Source organism: Scyliorhinus torazame, chromosome 17 (genome assembly GCF_047496885.1).
Source record: "Scyliorhinus torazame isolate Kashiwa2021f chromosome 17, sScyTor2.1, whole genome shotgun sequence".
In the NCBI taxonomy this organism is placed as follows: Eukaryota; Metazoa; Chordata; class Chondrichthyes; order Carcharhiniformes; family Scyliorhinidae; genus Scyliorhinus; species Scyliorhinus torazame.
The window spans coordinates 84,161,107-84,184,294 of record NC_092723.1 but is presented as its reverse complement, the minus strand read 5'-3'; the positions used below and the strand labels follow the sequence as shown (position 1 = coordinate 84,184,294).

Sequence of the window (23,188 nt, the reverse complement as noted above, 5' to 3'; positions counted from 1 at the left end):
GCGTAAACAGAGGCTCCGCCGTCAGGATCGACAGGGGACTCTGGTTACCTTTTTCCCTGAAGACATTCAAGAATTTGATGCACGCTGCGACGCTCTTGAAGGTGACATCAAAGAAACCATTTTTGGGGAAGTTTAGCAAGCAGAAGATTTCTGTTGCTTTAAACCCACAACACTCGAGCAGCACCCGCTTCACGAAGAGTATCCGATCCAAAGATGACTCTCCTTCCGTTTTCTTCACTGTGACTCGGACAGTGTTTCGCACTCCCCAGCCTGGTGGTCGGGATGCAGCTGCATCCATAGCTCGTTCGTTGGGTGTGAAACTGTATCGGCTTTAGGCCTAAACCCGAGGTTTAGGCCAGCATGTAGATCCACCAATAGCAGCCAAGCTCCAAACGTTTCCTCTTTGACGACTTCAATCCCTTAGAGTTCTCCAATCCACGATCGACATGGAAATCCTCAGCTTCTCTCGATCAAATGAGACTACACTTGATCTTAGCCAAAAGGCCGAGAAGCCGAGTAATCCACATTCAACAGTGAAATGATGTGGAGATGCCTGCGTTGGACTGGGGTGAGCACAGTACGAAGTCTTACAACACCAGGTTAAAGTCCAACACAACACCAGGTTAAAGTCCAACAGGTTTGTTTCGATGTCACTAGCTTTCGGAGCGCTGCTCCTTCCTCAGGTGAATGAAGAGGTATGCTCCAGAAACATATATATAGACAGATTCAAAGATGCCAGACAATGCTTGGAATGCGAGCATTAGCAGGTGATTAAATCTTTACAGATCCAGAGATGGGGTAACGCCAGGTTTCATAGGTGTGAATTGTGTCAAGCCAGGACAGTTGGTAGGATTTTGCAGTGAAATGGGTGGTCAATTTTGAATTTGTTTGCTTTCCCCCTTGTGCTTGTAAGATGAGGGTGATGATGCCTTTTGTCATCCTTCATCATACCGGGGCCAGGTAGAAGCTGAGTAGCAGCAGCCACTCGACGAAGCGTTTTGTTGTGTGATGAAAGAAATGTGAATAAAGTGTATATTTGTATGTGTTTGAGCTGCTTTTTGACTTTGAAATTCCCCATAAAGGGGTGGTGTGCACCGTTCCTGGAGATACTGCAATACCAGGTCGATGCGTGGAGTGGACGGAGCAAGCCCCTATTCCATCTCCCTGCTCCAAAAATCAATTTAATATATGGTCCCCAGATAAGGGACGTATCAGATATTAAACTGATAAGAACAGATTTTTTTTTTTTTTTTTTTTTCCAAAAAAATATACTTTATTCATAAAAATTTATCATGAGCATTACAGAAACATTTCAAATTGTCTTGACTGTACATTTCCGGCAGGGTTACATGTTGCCTTGACTTTCTTTCATTCAATTTTGATACTGTCATACACATATCACTCTTTACATTACAATTCCTTCTTAAATATTTACATTGTCATGTTTGTTTTATACATTGGAGTGTTGGTTGCCCAGACCGAGGGGCTTTACACTGTTACGCTCCCCTCGGTGTACATTTGCTGGAAAGACTTTACACAGTGGTCTTTCCCCATTGCGCCTTGGCGGCAGCTGCCCCAAGCTTGAGTGCGTCCCTCAGCACGTAGTCCTGGACCTTGGAATGTGCCAGTCTGCAACACTCGGTCGAGGACAATTCTTTGCACTGGAAGATCAGCAAGTTTCGGGCAGACCAAAGAGCGTCTTTTACCGAGTTGATGACCTTCCAGCAGCAGTTGATATTTGTCTCGGTGTGTGTCCCTGGAAACAGTCCGTAGAGCACAGAGTCCTGTGTCACAGATCTGTTTGGGATAAACCTTGACAAATACCACTGCATCTCTCTCCAGACCTTCTTTGCAAAGGCACATTCCACAAGGAGGTGTGTGACCGTCTCATTTCCCCCACAGCCACTCCGAGGGCAGCGTGCATTGGTGCAGAGCCTTCGGGTGTGCATGAAGAATCTGACAGGGAGGGCCCTTCTCACCACCAGCCAAGCTAGGTCTTGGTGCTTGTTTGAAAGTTCTGGTGATGAGGCGTTCTGCCAGATGACTCTGGCAGTCTGCTCAGGGAACCATCCAACGTCCTCCACGGTCTCTTTTTCCCTGAGGGCCTCGAGGACATTACGTGCTGACCACTGCTTCATTGCCTTGTGGTCAAAGGTGTTTTCCTTCAAAAACTTTTCCACAAAGGACAGGTGGTACGGTACGGTCCAACTACTTGGAGCGTTCCGCGGCAATGAGGCCAGGCCCATCCTTCGCAACACCGGGGACAGGTAGAACCTCAGTATGTAGTGACACTTGGTGTTTGCATACTGGGGGTCCACGCACAGCTTGATGCAGCTGGACACAAAGGTGGCCAACAGGATGAGGGAGGCGTTGGGTACGTTCCGCCCTCCCTTCTCCAGAGGTTTGTACATGGTGTCCCTTCGGACACGGTCCATCTTGGATCGCCAGATAAATTTGAAGGTGGCCCGGGTGACTGCTGTGGCGTAGGGTCGGGTTATGGGCCAGACCTGCGCCACGTACAGTAGCACCGAGAGTACCTCACACCTGATGACCAGGGTTTTGCCCGCAATGGAGAGGGAGCGTTGCTCCCACCAGCCCAGTTTCTGTCTTACCTTTCCTATGCGCTCCTCCCAGTTTTTGGTGCACGCCCCAGCAGCTCCGAACCATATCCCCAGCACCTTCAGGTAATCTGACCTGACAGTGAAGGGGACAAAGGACCGGTCGGCCCAGTTCCCAAAGAACATGGCCTCGCTCTTGCCCCGGTTTACCTTGGCTCCAGAGGCCAGTTCAAACTGGTCGCAGGTGGTCAAGAGCCTGCGTACAGACGCAGGGTCCGAGCAGAAGACGGCAACGTCGTCCATGTACAGGGAGGCCTTGACTTGCATGCCTCCACTGCCTGGGATCGTCACTCCTCTTATCCCCGGATCCCTCCTGATGGACTCGGCAAAAGGTTCTATGCAGCACACAAAAAGGGCAGAGGAGAGAGGGCAGCCCTGCCTGACTCCAGATCTGATCTGGAACTTTTCTGATTCCCACCCATTGATTGAGACTGCGCTATAGATGTTTGTGTAGAGCAGTTTGATCCAATTGCGAATTCCCTCCCCAAACCCCATTTTGGAGAGCACATCCATCATGTAGGTGTGCGATATTCTGTCAAAAGCCTTCTCCTGGTCAAGGCTGATGAGGCAAGTGTCCACCCCCCTGTCCTGCACGTAGGCGATCGTATCCCTGAGTAGCGCGAGGCTATCAGAAATCTTCCTGCCGGGGACAGCACAGGTCTGGTCAGGGTGGATCACCGACTCCAGAGCAGACCTGACCCGATTGGCGATGACCTTTGCTAGAATTTTGTAGTCCACATTCAACAGTGAAATGGGTCGCCAATTTCGAATTTCTTCCCTTTCCCCCTTCTGCTTGTAGATGAGGGTGATGATGCCTTTCCTCATGGACTCTGACATGCTGCCTTCCAGAAGCATACTCTCGTACACTTCCAACAGGTCTGGGCCGATCCAGTCCCACAGAGCCGAATACAACTCAACCGGTAAGCCGTCGCTTCCGGGAGTTTTACTCGTCTCGAAGGACTTGGCGGCCTTTGTCAGCTCGTCCAGAGTTAGTGGTTTGTCCAGGTTTTCCAGCTCGCTGTCGCCTATGACCTCCGTGATGGTCGACAGGAAGGTCTGGGAAACAGTGCTATCTGTTGGCTTCAGGTCATACAGTCCGGCATAAAAGGATTGGCTGATCCTCAGGATGTCAGACTGCGATGACTTTTCAGAGCCATCTTCTTCCTTCAGGCTGCTGATCACAGAGGTCTCTCTGTGCACCTTTTGGAAGAAGAAGCGTGAGCACTTTTCGTCCTGCTCCACGGAGCGGACTCTGGAACGGAAGATAACCTTGGAGGCCTCCGAGGTGTAGAGCGAGGCTTGCTGGCTCTTCACCTCTTGGAGATCCTCCTTGACATCCACCCCCATCGACTGCAGCTGGAGCAAATTTTGCATACTTTTCTGGAGCCTGGACATGACCCCTCGTCTCTCTCTCACCTTCTGAACGCCCTTGAGGATGAAAAACCTCTTGATATTCCCCTTGATTGCTTCCCACCAGAGATGTGGGGCCTCAAAGAGGGGTTTCACGGTTCTCCAACCTTTGTAATCCCTCCTGAGTTCCTCGATGTTCTCAGGGGTCAGCAGTTTTACATTTAGCTTCCACGTCCCCCTGCCTACCCCCTGGTCTTCCTGCAGGTGGCAGTCGGCCAGTAGGAGGCAGTGGTCAGAGAAGAACACCGGCGTTACGTCGGTGGACCTGACCGTGAAAGCTCGGGACACAAAAAAGAAGTCTATCCTGGAGCGGACGGACCCGTCTGGCCGTGACCATGTGTATCTACGCTGCGCGCCGTCTGCAGGGTTGCTGCAGACGTCGAGCAGCTTGGCGTCTTTTACCGTTTCCATCAGGAGTCTGGACGTAGCGTCTAGTTTGCTGTCGGCTTTGCTGGATCGTCCAGCCGCATCGATGATGCAGTTGAAGTCACCACCCAGGATGACCGGCTTGGAGGTGGCCAACAGCAGTGGGAGTTGCTGAAGAACTGCCAGCCGCTCACTTTTTACGGCCGGGGCGTACACATTAATAAGTCTGAGAGGGGTGTTTTTGTATTTCACGTCTGCTACGAGGAGGCGCCCGCCCACCACCTCCTTAACGTCGGAGATGGTGAAGTTGCCTCCCCGCAGCAGAATACCCAGGCCGGAGGAGCGGCCGTCGTTTCCTCCTGACCAGATGGATGGCCCGTGGGACCACCAGCTCGACCAGCGCCTGTAGTTGCTGAGGTGCGGAATTCCGCACTCCTGCAGGAACAGTAGGTCAGCTTTTACATTTGCCAAATAGTTGAGTGTGGCTACACACCGCGAAGTATCTTTGATGCTTCGCACATTTATGGATGCAATTTTTAAACCCATTATAAAAAGATAGATTTACCAGTCTCAAGAGTCCAGAGTCTATACAGTTGGCTGTTCCAGCTGTTGAATGTTCCCCAGCATGCCGGTGGTGCTCGCAAACTTTAGCACAGTTGCAGGGCTGAGAAAACTGTTCTGGTCCGTACTGGCCCCGTGATTTGGATGCAGATGCATTGGGGGGGTGGTGTAGCCCTGGGGTTCGTCGTGGCAGTCAGTAGGTGTTGGGGTTGCAGGCCGGTCTTCACCTGGGTTGTTGCTGCTCGTTGCTATCGGGGGTTGGTCTGTGACCTTGTTTTCTTCCCGGTCGGTGGTCTGGGGGGTCTGTGCCTTCCGTTCCATGTTGGTGCTTTGCCTCTTTATCTGAGGCCGATTCTTGTCCTGTTTTCCCTCATCGGATGAGGTGTCGGCACTAAGTGCGCCGGCTGAGAGGTGTCGCTTTTTGCCACTCCCCCTCAGGGGGTTCTTCAGTTTGTTTTTTTGTTTCCTCTTACGTTTGTCCCTGTTCACGGTTTCCCAGGGCTCTTTATTCTTTGTCCCATCCTCTTCCTCTTCCATTGAGTGTTCCTCATCAGATGGGGCTGGGGCTGGGTTGTCAGGAGGTGCTGGGGCCTCCTCTTTTTGTTGGGGGCCCTTTTGTTGCTTTTCCTCATTCTGAGCCGTGGTGTCTTTTTCGGTGGAGGGTGTATGCACCTCCTCTCTGGTCGCCTTTTTAACTCCGCTGCTGATGATTTCAGCGTATGTTGCCCCGCGTTTCGGGCAGGCCCTGTAAAGATGGCCGGCCTCCCCACACAGGTTGCAGCACTTGTCTTTTTTGCAGTCCTTATTCATGTGTCCCTCCTGCCTGCAGTTCTTGCAGAAGGTCACACTGCAGTTTGCGGCAACATGCCCCGTTTTGCCACAGGTGTGGCATACTCGTGGCTGTCCCACGTAGTAGAGGTAGCCACGATTTACTCCAATAGCGAAATTGGAGGGGGGATGCAGGATGGCTCCGTTGCTGTCCGTTCTTAGGGTCACCTTGACCTGGTGCTCACTTGTCCAGATGCCGAAGGTGTCTTTCACTTGCACGCTGTCACTTTTCAGCTCAGCGTACCTGGCGAGGAACGTGAGCACATCAGATACAGGGACGTGGGGGTTGTACGTGTGCAGTGTAACAACCCGATTTCGCTGTGCCGGTAGCGTAAACAGAGGTTCCGCAGTCAGGATCGACAAGGGACTCTGGTTACCTTTTTCCTTGAAGACGTTCAAGAATTTGATGCACGCTGCGACGCTCTTGAAGGTGACATCAAAGAAACCATTCTTGGGGAAGTTTTGCAAGCAGAAGATCTCTGTTGCTTTAAACCCACAGCACTCGAGCAGCACCTTCTTCACGAAGTGTTTCCGGTCCAAAGGTGACTCTCCATCCGTTTTCTTCACTGTGACTCGGACAGTGTTTCGCACGCCCCAGCCTGGTGGTCGGGATGCAGCTGCATCCATAGCTCGTACGTTGGGTGTGAAACTGTATCGGCGTTAGGCCTAAACCCGAGGTTTAGGCCAGCATGTAGATCCACCAATAGCAGCCAAGCTCCAAACGTTTCTTCTTTGACGACTTCAATCCCTCCGAGTTCTCCAATCCACGATCGTCATCGAAATCCTCAGCTTCCCTCGATCAAATGAGACTACACTTGATCTTAGCCAAAAGGCCGAGAAGCGGAGTAATCCACATTCAACAGTGAAATGATGTGGAGATGCCGGCGTTGGACTGGGGTGAGCACAGTACGAAGTCTTACAACACCAGGTTAAAGTCCAACAGGTTTGTTTCAATGTCACTAGCTTTCGGAGCGCTGCTCCTTCCTCAGGTGAATGAAGAGGTATGCTCCAGAAACATATATATAGACAGATTCAAAGATGCCAGACAATGCTTGGAATGCGACCATTAGCAGGTGATTAAATCTTTACAGATCCAGAGATGGGGTAACCCCAGGTTTGAGAGGTGTGAATTGTGTCAAGCCAGGACAGTTGGTAGGATTTTGCAGTGAAATGGGTGGTCAATTTTGAATTTGTTTGCTTTCCCCCTTGTGCTTGTAAGATGAGGCCTTTCGTCATCCTTCATCACACCCCGTAGAAGCTGAGTAGCAGCAGCCACTTGACGAAGCGTTTTGTTGTGTGATGAAAGGTGAATAAAGTGTATATTTGTATGTGTTTGAGCTGTTTTTTGACTTTGAAATTCCCCATAAAGGGGTGGTGTGCACCGTTCCTGGAGATACTGCAATACCAGGTCGATGCGTGGAGTGGACGGAGCAAGCCCCTATTCCATCTCCCTGCTCCAAAAATCAATTTAATATATGGTCCCCAGATAAGGGACGTATCAGATATTAAACTGATAAGAACAGATTTTTTTTTTTTTTTTTTTTTTCAAAAAAATATACTTTATTCATAAAAATTTATCATGAGCATTACAGAAACATTTCAAATTGTCTTGACTGTACATTTCCGGCAGGGTTACATGTTGCCTTGACTTTCTTTCATTCAATTTTGATATTGTCATACACATATCACTCTTTACATTACAATTCCTTCTTAAATATTTACATTGTCATGTTTGTTTTATACATTGGAGTGTTGGTTGCCCAGACCGAGGGGCTTTACACTGTTACGCTCCCCTCGGTGTACATTTGCTGGAAAGACTTTACACAGTGGTCTTTCCCCATTGCGCCTTGGCGGCAGCTGCCCCAAGCTTGAGTGCGTCCCTCAGCACGTAGTCCTGGACCTTGGAATGTGCCAGTCTGCAACACTCGGTCGAGGACAATTCTTTGCACTGGAAGATCAGCAAGTTTCGGGCAGACCAAAGAGCGTCTTTTACCGAGTTGATGACCTTCCAGCAGCAGTTGATATTTGTCTCGGTGTGTGTCCCTGGAAACAGTCCGTAGAGCACAGAGTCCTGTGTCACAGATCTGTTTGGGATAAACCTTGACAAATACCACTGCATCTCTCTCCAGACCTTCTTTGCAAAGGCACATTCCACAAGGAGGTGTGTGACCGTCTCATTTCCGCCACAGCCACTCCGAGGGCAGCGTGCATTGGTGCAGAGCCTTCGGGTGTGCATGAAGAATCTGACAGGGAGGGCCCTTCTCACCACCAGCCAAGCTAGGTCTTGGTGCTTGTTTGAAAGTTCTGGTGATGAGGCGTTCTGCCAGATGACTCTGGCAGTCTGCTCAGGGAACCATCCAACGTCCTCCACGGTCTCTTTTTCCCTGAGGGCCTCGAGGACATTACGTGCTGACCACTGCTTCATTGCCTTGTGGTCAAAGGTGTTTTCCTTCAAAAACTTTTCCACAAAGGACAGGTGGTACGGTACGGTCCAACTACTTGGAGCGTTCCGTGGCAATGAGGCCAGGCCCATCCTTTGCAACACCGGGGACAGGTAGAACCTCAGTATGTAGTGACACTTGGTGTTTGCATACTGGGGGTCCACGCACAGCTTGATGCAGCTGGACACAAAGGTGGCCAACAGGATGAGGGAGGCGTTGGGTACGTTCCGCCCTCCCTTCTCCAGAGGTTTGTACATGGTGTCCCTTCGGACACGGTCCATCTTGGATCGCCAGATAAATTTGAAGATGGCCCGGGTGACTGCTGTGGCGTAGGGTCGGGTTATGGGCCAGACCTGCGCCACGTACAGTAGCACCGAGAGTACCTCACACCTGATGACCAGGGTTTTGCCCGCAATGGAGAGGGAGCGTTGCTCCCACCAGCCCAGTTTCTGTCTTACCTTGCCTAGGCGCTCCTCCCAGTTTTTGGTGCACGCCTCAGCAGCTCCGAACCATATCCCCAGCACCTTCAGGTAATCTGACCTGACAGTGAAGGGGACAAAGGACCGGTCGGCCCAGTTCCCAAAGAACATGGCCTCGCTCTTGCCACGGTTTACCTTGGCTCCCGAGGCCAGTTCAAACTGGTCGCAGGTGGTCAAGAGCCTGCGTACAGACGCAGGATCCGAGCAGAAGACGGCAACGTCGTCCATGTACAGGGAGGCCTTGACTTGCATGCCTCCACTGCCTGGGATCGTCACTCCTCTTATGCCCGGATCCCTCCTGATGGACTCGGCAAAAGGTTCTATGCAGCACACAAAAAGGGCAGAGGAGAGAGGGCAGCCCTGCCTGACTCCAGATTTGATCTGGAACTTTTCTGATTCCCACCCATTGATTGAGACTGCGCTATAGATGTTTGTGTAGAGCAGTTTGATCCAATTGCGAATTCCCTCCCCAAACCCCATTTTGGAGAGCACATCCATCATGTAGGTGTGCGATATTCTGTCAAAAGCCTTCTCCTGGTCAAGGCTGATGAGGCAAGTGTCCACCCCCCTGTCCTGCACGTAGGCGATCGTATCCCTGAGTAGCGCGAGGCTATCAGAGATCTTCCTGCCGGGTACAGCACAGGTCTGGTCAGGGTGGATCACCGACTCCAGAGCAGACCTGACCCGATTGGCGATGACCTTTGCTAGAATTTTGTAGTCCACATTCAACAGTGAAATGGGTCGCCAATTTCGAATTTCTTCCCTTTCCCCCTTCTGCTTGTAGATGAGGGTGATGATGCCTTTCCTCATGGACTCTGACATGCTGCCTTCCAGAAGCATACTCTCGTACACTTCCAGCAGGTCTGGGCCCATCCAGTCCCACAGAGCCGAATACAACTCAACCGGTAAGCCGTCGCTTCCGGGAGTTTTACTCGTCTCGAAGGACTTGGCGGCCTTTGTCAGCTCGTCCAGAGTTAGTGGTTTGTCCAGGTTTTCCAGCTCGCTGTCGCCTATGACCTCCGTGATAGTCGACAGGAAGGTCTGGGAAACAGTGCTATCTGTTGGCTTCAGGTCATACAGTCCGGCATAAAAGGATTGGCTGATCCTCAGGATGTCAGACTGCGATGACTTTTCAGAGCCATCTTCTTCCTTCAGGCTGCTGATCACAGAGGTGTCTCTGTGCACCTTTTGGAAGAAGAAGCGTGAGCACTTTTCGTCCTGCTCCACGGAGCGGACTCTGGAACGGAAGATAACCTTGGAGGCCTCCGAGGGGTAGAGCGAGGCTTGCTGGCTCTTCACCTCTTGGAGATCCTCCTTGACATCCACCCCCATCGACTGCAGCTGGAGCAAATTTTGCATACTTTTCTGGAGCCTGGACATGACCCCTCGTCTCTCTCTCACCTTTTGAACGCCCTTGAGGATGAAAAACCTCTTGATATTCCCCTTGATTGCTTCCCACCAGAGATGTGGGGCCTCAAAGAGGGGTTTCACGGTTCTCCAACCTTTGTAATCCCTCCTGAGTTCCTCGATGTTCTCAGGGGTCAGCAGTTTTACATTTAGCTTCCACGTCCCCCTGCCTACCCCCTGGTCTTCCTGCAGGTGGCAGTCGGCCAGTAGGAGGCAGTGGTCAGAGAAGAACACCGGCGTTACGTCGGTGGACCTGACCGTGAAAGCTCGGGACACAAAAAAGAAGTCTATCCTGGAGCGGACGGACCCGTCTGGCCGTGACCACGTGTATCTACGCTGCGCGCCGTCTGCAGGGTTGCTGCAGACGTCGAGCAGCTTGGCGTCTTTTACCGTTTCCATCAGGAGTCTGGACGTAGCGTCTAGTTTGCTGTCGGCTTTGCTGGATCGTCCAGCCGCATCGATGATGCAGTTGAAGTCACCACCCAGGATGACCGGCTTGGAGGTGGCCAACAGCAGTGGGAGTTGCTGAAGGACTGCCAGCCGCTCACTTTTTACGGCCGGGGCGTACACATTAATAAGTCTGAGAGGGGTGTTTTTGTATTTCACGTCTGCTACGAGGAGGCGCCCGCCCACCACCTCCTTAACGTCGGAGATGGTGAAGTTGCCTCCCCGCAGCAGAATACCCAGGCCGGAGGAGCGGCAGTCGTTTCCTCCTGACCAGATGGATGGCCCGTGGGACCACCAGCTCGACCAGCGCCTGTAGTTGCTGAGGTGCGGAATTCCGCACTCCTGCAGGAACAGTAGGTCAGCTTTTACATTTGCCAAATAGTTGAGTGTGGCTACACACCGCGAAGTGTCTTTGATGCTTCGCACATTTATGGATGCAATTTTTAAACCCATTATAAAAAAGATAGATTTACCAGTCTCAAGAGTCCAGAGTCTATACAGTTGGCTGTTCCAGCTGTTCGATGTTCCCCAGCATGCCGGTGGTGCTCGCAAACTTTAGCACAGTTGCAGGGCTGAGAAAGCTGTTCTGGTCCGTACTGGCCCCGTGATTTTGATGCAGATGCATTGGGGGGGTGATGTAGCCCTGGCGTTCGTCATGGCAGTCAGTAGGTGTTGGGGTTGCAGTCCGGTCTTCACCTGGGTTGTTGCTGCTCGTTACTATCGGGGGTTGGTCTGTGACCTTGTTTCCTTCCCGGTCGGTGGTCTGGGGGGTCTGTGCCTTCCGTTCCACGTTGGTGCTTTGCCTCTTTATTTGAGGCCGATTCTTGTCCTGTTTTCCCTCATCGGATGAGGTGTCGGCGCTAAGTGCGCCGGCTGAGAGGTGTCGCTTTTTGCCACTACCCCTCGGGGGGTTCTTCAGTTTGTTTTTTTGTTTCCGCTTTCGTTTGTCCCTGTTCACTGTTTCCCAGGGCTCTTTATTCTTTGTCCCATCCTCTTCCTCTTCCATTGAGTGTTCCTCATCAGATGGGGCTGGGGTTGGGTTGTCAGGAGGTGCTGGGGCCTCTTCTTTTTGTTGGGGGCCCTTTTGTTGCTTTTCCTCATTCTGAGCCGTGGTGTCTTTTTCGGTGGAGGGTGTATGCACCTCCTCTCTGGTCGCCTTTTTAACTCCGCTGCTGATGATTTCAGCGTATGTCGCCCCGCGTTTCGGGCAGGCCCTGTAAAGATGGCCGGCCTCCCCACACAGGTTGCAGCACTTGTCTTCTTTGCAGTCCTTAGTCATGTGTCCCTCCTGCCTGCAGTTCTTGCAGAAGGTCACACTGCAGTTTGCGGCAACATGCCCCGTTTTGCCACAGGTGTGGCATACACGTGGCTGTCCCACGTAGTAGAGGTAGCCACGATTTACTCCAATAGCGAAATTGGAGGGGGGATGCAGGATGGCTCCGTTGCTGTCCGTTCTTAGGGTCACCTTGACCTGGTGCTCACTTGTCCAGATGCCGAAGGTGTCTTTCACTTGCACGCTGTCACTTTTCAGCTCAGCGTACCTGGCGAGGAACGTGAGCACATCAGATACAGGGACGTGGGGGTTGTACGTGTGCAGTGTAACAACCCGATTTCGCTGTGCCGGTAGCGTAAACAGAGGTTCCGCAGTCAGGATCGACAAGGGACTCTGGTTACCTTTTTCCTTGAAGACGTTCAAGAATTTGATGCACGCTGCGACGCTCTTGAAGGTGACATCAAAGAAACCATTCTTGGGGAAGTTTTGCAAGCAGAAGATCTCTGTTGCTTTAAACCCACAGCACTCGAGCAGCACCTTCTTCACGAAGTGTTTCCGGTCCAAAGGTGACTCTCCATCCGTTTTCTTCACTGTGACTCGGACAGTGTTTCGCACGCCCCAGCCTGGTGGTCGGGATGCAGCTGCATCCATAGCTCGTACGTTGGGTGTGAAACTGTATCGGCGTTAGGCCTAAACCCGAGGTTTAGGCCAGCATGTAGATCCACCAATAGCAGCCAAGCTCCAAACGTTTCTTCTTTGACGACTTCAATCCCTCCGAGTTCTCCAATCCACGATCGTCATCGAAATCCTCAGCTTCCCTCGATCAAATGAGACTACACTTGATCTTAGCCAAAAGGCCGAAAAGCGGAGTAATCCACATTCAACAGTGAAATGATGTGGAGATGCCGGCGTTGGACTGGGGTGAGCACAGTACGAAGTCTTACAACACCAGGTTAAAGTCCAACAGGTTTGTTTCAATGTCACTAGCTTTCGGAGCGCTGCTCCTTCCTCAGGTGAATGAAGAGGTATGCTCCAGAAACATATATATGGACAGATTCAAAGATGCCAGACAATGCTTGGAATGTGACCATTAGCAGGTGATTAAATCTTTACAGATCCAGAGATGGGGTAACCCCAGGTTTCATAGGTGTGAATTGTGTCAAGCCAGGACAGTTGGTAGGATTTTGCAGTGAAATGGGTGGTCAATTTTGAATTTGTTTGCTTTCCCCCTTGTGCTTGTAAGATGAGGGTGATGATGCCTTTTGTCATCCTTCATCACACCGGGGCCAGGTAGAAGCTGAGTAGCAGCAGCCACTCGACGAAGCGTTTTGTTGTGTGATGAAAGAAATGTGAATAAAGTGTATATTTGTATGTGTTTGAGCTGTTTTTTGACTTTGAAATTCCCCATAAAGGGGTGGTGTGCACCGTTCCTGGAGATACTGCAATACCAGGTCGATGCGTGGAGTGGACGGAGCAAGCCCCTATTCCATCTCCCTGCTCCAAAAATCAATTTAATATATGGTCCCCAGATAAGGGACGTATCAGATATTAAACTGATAAGAACAGATTTTTTTTTTTTTTTTTTTTTTTTTTTTTTTTTTTCAAAAAAATATACTTTATTCATAAAAATTTATCATGAGCATTACAGAAACATTTCATATTGTCTTGACTGTACATTTCCGGCAGGGTTACATGTTGCCTTGACTTTCTTTCATTCAATTTTGATATTGTCATACACATATCACTCTTTACATTACAATTTCTTCTTAAATATTTACATTGTCATGTTTGTTTTATACATTGGAGTGTTGGTTGCCCAGACCGAGGGGCTTTACACTGTTACGCTCCCCTCGGTGTACATTTGCTGGAAAGACTTTACACAGTGGTCTTTCCCCATTGCGCCTTGGCGGCAGCTGCCCCAAGCTTGAGTGCGTCCCTCAGCACGTAGTCCTGGACCTTGGAATGTGCCAGTCTGCAACACTCGGTCGAGGACAATTCTTTGCACTGGAAGATCAGCAAGTTTCGGGCAGACCAAAGAGCGTCTTTTACCGAGTTGATGACCTTCCAGCAGCAGTTGATATTTGTCTCGGTGTGTGTCCCTGGAAACAGTCCGTAGAGCACAGAGTCCTGTGTCACAGATCTGTTTGGGATAAACCTTGACAAATACCACTGCATCTCTCTCCAGACCTTCTTTGCAAAGCCACATTCCACAAGGAGGTGTGTGACCGTCTCATTTCCCCCACAGCCACTCCGAGGGCAGCGTGCATTGGTGCAGAGCCTTCGGGTGTGCATGAAGAATCTGACAGGGAGGGCCTTTCTCACCACCAGCCAAGCTAGGTCTTGGTGCTTGTTTGAAAGTTCTGGTGATGAGGCGTTCTGCCAGATGACTCTGGCAGTCTGCTCAGGGAACCATCCAACGTCCTCCACGGTCTCCTTTTCCCTGAGGGCCTCGAGGACATTACGTGCTGACCACTGCTTCATTGCCTTGTGGTCAAAGGTGTTTTCCTTCAAAAACTTTTCCACAAAGGACAGGTGGTACGGTACGGTCCAACTACTTGGAGCGTTCCGCGGCAATGAGGCCAGGCCCATCCTTCGCAACACCGGGGACAGGTAGAACCTCAGTATGTAGTGACACTTGGTGTTTGCATACTGGGGATCCACGCACAGCTTGATGCAGCTGGACACAAAGGTGGCCAACAGGATGAGGGAGGCGTTGGGTACGTTCCGCCCTCCCTTCTCCAGAGGTTTGTACATGGTGTCCCTTCGGACACGGTCCATCTTGGATCGCCAGATAAATTTGAAGATGGCCCGGGTGACTGCTGTGGCGTAGGGTCGGGTTATGGGCCAGACCTGCGCCACGTACAGTAGCACCGAGAGTACCTCACACCTGATGACCAGGGTTTTGCCCGCAATGGAGAGGGAGCGTTGCTCCCACCAGCCCAGTTTCTGTCTTACCTTTCCTATGCGCTCCTCCCAGTTTTTGGTGCACGCCCCAGCAGCTCCGAACCATATCCCCAGCACCTTCAGGTAATCTGACCTGACAGTGAAGGGGACAAAGGACCGGTCGGCCCAGTTCCCAAAGAACATGGCCTCGCTCTTGCCCCGGTTTACCTTGGCTCCAGAGGCCAGTTCAAACTGGTCGCAGGTGGTCAAGAGCCTGCGTACAGACGCAGGATCCGAGCAGAAGACGGCAACGTCGTCCATGTACAGGGAGGCCTTGACTTGCATGCCTCCACTGCCTGGGATCGTCACTCCTCTTATACCCGGATCCCTCCTGATGGACTCGGCAAAAGGTTCTATGCAGCACACAAAAAGGGCAGAGGAGAGAGGGCAGCCCTGCCTGACTCCAGATCTGATCTGGAACTTTTCTGATTCCCACCCATTGATTGAGACTGCGCTATAGATGTTTGTGTAGAGCAGTTTGATCCAATTGCGAATTCCCTCCCCAAACCCCATTTTGGAGAGCACATCCATCATGTAGGTGTGCGATATTCTGTCAAAAGCCTTCTCCTGGTCAAGGCTGATGAGGCAAGTGTCCACCCCCCTGTCCTGCACGTAGGCGATCGTATCCCTGAGTAGCGCGAGGCTATCAGAGATCTTCCTGCCGGGTACAGCACAGGTCTGGTCAGGGTGGATCACCGACTCCAGAGCAGACCTGACCCGATTGGCGATGACCTTTGCTAGAATTTTGTAGTCCACATTCAACAGTGAAATGGGTCGCCAATTTCGAATTTCTTCCCTTTCCCCCTTCTGCTTGTAGATGAGGGTGATGATGCCTTTCCTCATGGACTCTGACATGCTGCCTTCCAGAAGCATACTCTCGTACACTTCCAGCAGGTCTGGGCCCATCCAGTCCCACAGAGCCGAATACAACTCAACCGGTAAGCCGTCGCTTCCGGGAGTTTTACTCGTCTCGAAGGACTTGGCGGCCTTTGTCAGCTCGTCCAGAGTTAGTGGTTTGTCCAGGTTTTCCAGCTCGCTGTCGCCTATGACCTCCGTGATAGTCGACAGGAAGGTCTGGGAAACAGTGCTATCTGTTGGCTTCAGGTCATACAGTCCGGCATAAAAGGATTGGCTGATCCTCAGGATGTCAGACTGCGATGACTTTTCAGAGCCATCTTCTTCCTTCAGGCTGCTGATCACAGAGGTGTCTCTGTGCACCTTTTGGAAGAAGAAGCGTGAGCACTTTTCGTCCTGCTCCACGGAGCGGACTCTGGAACGGAAGATAACCTTGCAGGCCTCCGAGGTGTAGAGCGAGGCTTGCTGGCTCTTCACCTCTTGGAGATCCTCCTTGACATCCACCCCCATCGACTGCAGCTGGAGCAAATTTTGCATACTTTTCTGGAGCCTGGACATGACCCCTCGTCTCTCTCTCACCTTTTGAACGCCCTTGAGGATGAAAAACCTCTTGATATTCCCCTTGATTGCTTCCCACCAGAGATGTGGGGCCTCAAAGAGGGATTTCACGGTTCTCCAACCTTTGTAATCCCTCCTGAGTTCCTCGATGTTCTCAGGGGTCAGCAGTTTTACATTTAGCTTCCACGTCCCCCTGCCTACCCCCTGGTCTTCCTGCAGGTGGCAGTCGGCCAGTAGGAGGCAGTGGTCAGAGAAGAACACCGGCGTTACGTCGGTGGACCTGACCGTGAAAGCTCGGGACACAAAAAAGAAGTCTATCCTGGAGCGGACGGACCCGTCTGGCCGTGACCATGTGTATCTACGCTGCGCGCCATCTGCAGGGTTGCTGCAGACGTCGAGCAGCTTGGCGTCTTTTACCGTTTCCATCAGGAGTCTGGACGTAGCGTCTAGTTTGCTGTCGGCTTTGCTGGATCGTCCAGCCGCATCGATGATGCAGTTGAAGTCACCACCCAGGATGACCGGCTTGGAGGTGGCCAACAGCAGTGGGAGTTGCTGAAGAACTGCCAGCCGCTCACTTTTTACGGCCGGGGCGTACACATTAATAAGTCTGAGAGGGGTGTTTTTGTATTTCACGTCTGCTACGAGGAGGCGCCCGCCCACCACCTCCTTAACGTCGGAGATGGTGAAGTTGCCTCCCCGCAGCAGAATACCCAGGCCGGAGGAGCGGCAGTCGTTTCCTCCTGACCAGATGGATGGCCCGTGGGACCACCAGCTCGACCAGCGCCTGTAGTTGCTGAGGTGCGGAATTCCGCACTCCTGCAGGAACAGTAGGTCAGCTTTTACATTTGCCAAATAGTTGAGTGTGGCTACACACCGCGAAGTATCTTTGATGCTTCGCACATTTATGGATGCAATTTTTAAACCCATTATAAAAAGATAGATTTACCAGTCTCAAGAGTCCAGAGTCTATACAGTTGGCTGTTCCAGCTGTTCGATGTTCCCCAGCATGCTGGTGGTGCTCGCAAACTTTAGCACAGTTGCAGGGCTGAGAAAGCTGTTCTGGTCCGTACTGGCCCCGTGATTTTGATGCAGATGCATTGGGGGGGTGATGTAGCCCTGGCGTTCGTCATGGCAGTCAGTAGGTGTTGGGGTTGCAGGCCGGTCTTCACCTGGGTTGTTGCTGCTCGTTACTATCGGTGGTTGGTCTGTGACCTTGTTTCCTTCCCGGTCGGTGGTCTGGGGGGTCTGTGCCTTCCGTTCCACGTTGGCGCTTTGCCTCTTTATTTGAGGCCGATTCTTGTCCTGTTTTCCCTCATCGGATGAGGTGTCGGCGCTAAGTGCGCCGGCTGAGAGGTGTCGCTTTTTGCCGCTACCCCTCGGGGGGTTCTTCAGTTTGTTTTTTTGTTTCCGCTTTCGTTTGTCCCTGTTCACTGTTTCCCAGGGCTCTTTATTCTTTGTCCCATCCTCTTCCTCTTCCATTGAGTGTTCCTCATCAGATGGGGCTGGGGTTGGGTTGTCAGGAGGTGCTGGGGCCTCTTCTTTTTGTTGGGGGCCCTTTTGTTGCTTTTCCTCATTCTGAGCCGTGGTGTCTTTTTCGGTGGAGGGTGTATGCACCTCCTCTCTGGTCGCCTTTTTAACTCCGCTGCTGATGATTTCAGCGTATGTCGCCCCGCGTTTCGGGCAGGCCCTGTAAAGATGGCCGGCCTCCCCACACAGGTTGCAGCACTTGTCTTCCTTGCAGTCCTTAGTCATGTGTCCCTCCTGCCTGCAGTTCTTGCAGAAGGTCACACTGCAGTTTGCGGCAACATGCCCCGTTTTGCCACAGGTGTGGCATACTCGTGGCTGTCCCACGTAGTAGAGGTAGCCACGATTTACTCCAATAGCGAAATTGGAGGGGGGATGCAGGATGGCTCCGTTGCTGTCCGTTCTTAGGGTCACCTTGACCTGGTGCTCACTTGTCCAGATGCCGAAGGTGTCTTTCACTTGCACGCTGTCACTTTTCAGCTCAGCGTACCTGGCGAGGAACGTGAGCACATCAGATACAGGGACGTGGGGGTTGTACGTGTGCAGTGTAACAACCCGATTTCGCTGTGCCGGTAGCGTAAACAGAGGTTCCGCAGTCAGGATCGACAAGGGACTCTGGTTACCTTTTTCCTTGAAGACGTTCAAGAATTTGATGCACGCTGCGACGCTCTTGAAGGTGACATCAAAGAAACCATTCTTGGGGAAGTTTTGCAAGCAGAAGATCTCTGTTGCTTTAAACCCACAGCACTCGAGCAGCACCTTCTTCACGAAGTGTTTCCGGTCCAAAGGTGACTCTCCATCCGTTTTCTTCACTGTGACTCGGACAGTGTTTCGCACGCCCCAGCCTGGTGGTCGGGATGCAGCTGCATCCATAGCTCGTACGTTGGGTGTGAAACTGTATCGGCGTTAGGCCTAAACCCGAGGTTTAGGCCAGCATGTAGATCCACCAATAGCAGCCAAGCTCCAAACGTTTCTTCTTTGACGACTTCAATCCCTCCGAGTTCTCCAATCCACGATCGTCATCGAAATCCTCAGCTTCCCTCGATCAAATGAGACTACACTTGATCTTAGCCAAAAGGCCGAGAAGCGGAGTAATCCACATTCAACAGTGAAATGATGTGGAGATGCCGGCGTTGGACTGGGGTGAGCACAGTACGAAGTCTTACAACACCAGGTTAAAGTCCAACAGGTTTGTTTCAATGTCACTAGCTTTCGGAGCGCTGCTCCTTCCTCAGGTGAATGAAGAGGTATGCTCCAGAAACATATATATAGACAGATTCAAAGATGCCAGACAATGCTTGGAATGCGACCATTAGCAGGTGATTAAATCTTTACAGATCCAGAGATGGGGTAACCCCAGGTTTGAGAGGTGTGAATTGTGTCAAGCCAGGACAGTTGGTAGGATTTTGCAGTGAAATGGGTGGTCAATTTTGAATTTGTTTGCTTTCCCCCTTGTGCTTGTAAGATGAGGCCTTTCGTCATCCTTCATCACACCCCGTAGAAGCTGAGTAGCAGCAGCCACTTGACGAAGCGTTTTGTTGTGTGATGAAAGGTGAATAAAGTGTATATTTGTATGTGTTTGAGCTGTTTTTTGACTTTGAAATTCCCCATAAAGGGGTGGTGTGCACCGTTCCTGGAGATACTGCAATACCAGGTCGATGCGTGGAGTGGACGGAGCAAGCCCCTATTCCATCTCCCTGCTCCAAAAATCAATTTAATATATGGTCCCCAGATAAGGGACGTATCAGATATTAAACTGATAAGAACAGATTTTTTTTTTTTTTTTTTTTCAAAAAAATATACTTTATTCATAAAAATTTATCATGAGCATTACAGAAACATTTCAAATTGTCTTGACTGTACATTTCCGGCAGGGTTACATGTTGCCTTGACTTTCTTTCATTCAATTTTGATATTGTCGTACACATATCACTCTTTACATTACAATTCCTTCTTAAATATTTACATTGTCATGTTTGTTTAATACATTGGAGTGTTGGTTGCCCAGACCGAGGGGCTTTACACTGTTACGCGCCCCTCGGTGTACATTTGCTGGAAAGACTTTACACAGTGGTCTTTCCCCATTGCGCCTTGGCGGCAGCTGCCCCAAGCTTGAGTGCGTCCCTCAGCACGTAGTCCTGGACCTTGGAATGTGCCAGTCTGCAACACTCGGTCGAGGACAATTCTTTGCACTGGAAGATCAGCAAGTTTCGGGCAGACCAAAGAGCGTCTTTTACCGAGTTGATGACCTTCCAGCAGCAGTTGATATTTGTCTCGGTGTGTGTCCCTGGAAACAGTCCGTAGAGCACAGAGTCCTGTGTCACAGATCTGTTTGGGATAAACCTTGACAAATACCACTGCATCTCTCTCCAGACCTTCTTTGCAAAGCCACATTCCACAAGGAGGTGTGTGACCGTCTCATTTCCCCCACAGCCACTCCGAGGGCAGCGTGCATTGGTGCAGAGCCTTCGGGTGTGCATGAAGAATCTGACAGGGAGGGCCTTTCTCACCACCAGCCAAGCTAGGTCTTGGTGCTTGTTTGAAAGTTCTGGTGATGAGGCGTTCTGCCAGATGACTCTGGCAGTCTGCTCAGGGAACCATCCAACGTCCTCCACGGTCTCCTTTTCCCTGAGGGCCTCGAGGACATTACGTGCTGACCACTGCTTCATTGCCTTGTGGTCAAAGGTGTTTTCCTTCAAAAACTTTTCCACAAAGGACAGGTGGTACGGTACGGTCCAACTACTTGGAGCGTTCCGCGGCAATGAGGCCAGGCCCATCCTTCGCAACACCGGGGACAGGTAGAACCTCAGTATGTAGTGACACTTGGTGTTTGCATACTGGGGATCCACGCACAGCTTGATGCAGCTGGACACAAAGGTGGCCAACAGGATGAGGGAGGCGTTGGGTACGTTCCGCCCTCCCTTCTCCAGAGGTTTGTACATGGTGTCCCTTCGGACACGGTCCATCTTGGATCGCCAGATAAATTTGAAGATGGCCCGGGTGACTGCTGTGGCGTAGGGTCGGGTTATGGGCCAGACCTGCGCCACGTACAGTAGCACCGAGAGTACCTCACACCTGATGACCAGGGTTTTGCCCGCAATGGAGAGGGAGCGTTGCTCCCACCAGCCCAGTTTCTGTCTTACCTTTCCTATGCGCTCCTCCCAGTTTTTGGTGCACGCCCCAGCAGCTCCGAACCATATCCCCAGCACCTTCAGGTAATCTGACCTGACAGTGAAGGGGACAAAGGACCGGTCGGCCCAGTTCCCAAAGAACATGGCCTCGCTCTTGCCCCGGTTTACCTTGGCTCCAGAGGCCAGTTCAAACTGGTCGCAGGTGGTCAAGAGCCTGCGTACAGACGCAGGATCCGAGCAGAAGACGGCAACGTCGTCCATGTACAGGGAGGCCTTGACTTGCATGCCTCCACTGCCTGGGATCGTCACTCCTCTTATACCCGGATCCCTCCTGATGGACTCGGCAAAAGGTTCTATGCAGCACACAAAAAGGGCAGAGGAGAGAGGGCAGCCCTGCCTGACTCCAGATCTGATCTGGAACTTTTCTGATTCCCACCCATTGATTGAGACTGCGCTATAGATGTTTGTGTAGAGCAGTTTGATCCAATTGCGAATTCCCTCCCCAAACCCCATTTTGGAGAGCACATCCATCATGTAGGTGTGCGATATTCTGTCAAAAGCCTTCTCCTGGTCAAGGCTGATGAGGCAAGTGTCCACCCCCCTGTCCTGCACGTAGGCGATCGTATCCCTGAGTAGCGCGAGGCTATCAGAGATCTTCCTGCCGGGTACAGCACAGGTCTGGTCAGGGTGGATCACCGACTCCAGAGCAGACCTGACCCGATTGGCGATGACCTTTGCTAGAATTTTGTAGTCCACATTCAACAGTGAAATGGGTCGCCAATTTCGAATTTCTTCCCTTTCCCCCTTCTGCTTGTAGATGAGGGTGATGATGCCTTTCCTCATGGACTCTGACATGCTGCCTTCCAGAAGCATACTCTCGTACACTTCCAGCAGGTCTGGGCCCATCCAGTCCCACAGAGCCGAATACAACTCAACCGGTAAGCCGTCGCTTCCGGGAGTTTTACTCGTCTCGAAGGACTTGGCGGCCTTTGTCAGCTCGTCCAGAGTTAGTGGTTTGTCCAGGTTTTCCAGCTCGCTGTCGCCTATGACCTCCGTGATAGTCGACAGGAAGGTCTGGGAAACAGTGCTATCTGTTGGCTTCAGGTCATACAGTCCGGCATAAAAGGATTGGCTGATCCTCAGGATGTCAGACTGCGATGACTTTTCAGAGCCATCTTCTTCCTTCAGGCTGCTGATCACAGAGGTGTCTCTGTGCACCTTTTGGAAGAAGAAGCGTGAGCACTTTTCGTCCTGCTCCACGGAGCGGACTCTGGAACGGAAGATAACCTTGCAGGCCTCCGAGGTGTAGAGCGAGGCTTGCTGGCTCTTCACCTCTTGGAGATCCTCCTTGACATCCACCCCCATCGACTGCAGCTGGAGCAAATTTTGCATACTTTTCTGGAGCCTGGACATGACCCCTCGTCTCTCTCTCACCTTTTGAACGCCCTTGAGGATGAAAAACCTCTTGATATTCCCCTTGATTGCTTCCCACCAGAGATGTGGGGCCTCAAAGAGGGATTTCACGGTTCTCCAACCTTTGTAATCCCTCCTGAGTTCCTCGATGTTCTCAGGGGTCAGCAGTTTTACATTTAGCTTCCACGTCCCCCTGCCTACCCCCTGGTCTTCCTGCAGGTGGCAGTCGGCCAGTAGGAGGCAGTGGTCAGAGAAGAACACCGGCGTTACGTCGGTGGACCTGACCGTGAAAGCTCGGGACACAAAAAAGAAGTCTATCCTGGAGCGGACGGACCCGTCTGGCCGTGACCATGTGTATCTACGCTGCGCGCCATCTGCAGGGTTGCTGCAGACGTCGAGCAGCTTGGCGTCTTTTACCGTTTCCATCAGGAGTCTGGACGTAGCGTCTAGTTTGCTGTCGGCTTTGCTGGATCGTCCAGCCGCATCGATGATGCAGTTGAAGTCACCACCCAGGATGACCGGCTTGGAGGTGGCCAACAGCAGTGGGAGTTGCTGAAGAACTGCCAGCCGCTCACTTTTTACGGCCGGGGCGTACACATTAATAAGTCTGAGAGGGGTGTTTTTGTATTTCACGTCTGCTACGAGGAGGCGCCCGCCCACCACCTCCTTAACGTCGGAGATGGTGAAGTTGCCTCCCCGCAGCAGAATACCCAGGCCGGAGGAGCGGCAGTCGTTTCCTCCTGACCAGATGGATGGCCCGTGGGACCACCAGCTCGACCAGCGCCTGTAGTTGCTGAGGTGCGGAATTCCGCACTCCTGCAGGAACAGTAGGTCAGCTTTTACATTTGCCAAATAGTTGAGTGTGGCTACACACCGCGAAGTATCTTTGATGCTTCGCACATTTATGGATGCAATTTTTAAACCCATTATAAAA

The 23,188-nt window shown here is 51.6% G+C and overlaps 4 non-coding genes across 4 annotated transcripts; all 4 read right to left on the bottom strand.

Moving 5' to 3' along the window:
• Positions 1 to 1,084: 1,084 nt before the first annotated feature.
• LOC140394699 (U2 spliceosomal RNA) lies at positions 1,085 to 1,270 on the bottom strand. Its single transcript, XR_011935982.1, has one exon. It is a non-coding gene; the product is annotated as a U2 spliceosomal RNA (small nuclear RNA).
• Positions 1,271 to 7,154: 5,884 nt separating this feature from the next.
• Positions 7,155 to 7,340, bottom strand: LOC140394698 (U2 spliceosomal RNA). Its single transcript, XR_011935981.1, has one exon. It is a non-coding gene; the product is annotated as a U2 spliceosomal RNA (small nuclear RNA).
• A 5,904-nt stretch (positions 7,341 to 13,244) lies between these two features.
• On the bottom strand, positions 13,245 to 13,443 carry LOC140394587 (U2 spliceosomal RNA). Its single transcript, XR_011935908.1, has one exon. It is a non-coding gene; the product is annotated as a U2 spliceosomal RNA (small nuclear RNA).
• Positions 13,444 to 19,327: 5,884 nt separating this feature from the next.
• LOC140394690 (U2 spliceosomal RNA) lies at positions 19,328 to 19,511 on the bottom strand. Its single transcript, XR_011935973.1, has one exon. It is a non-coding gene; the product is annotated as a U2 spliceosomal RNA (small nuclear RNA).
• Positions 19,512 to 23,188: the final 3,677 nt, after the last annotated feature.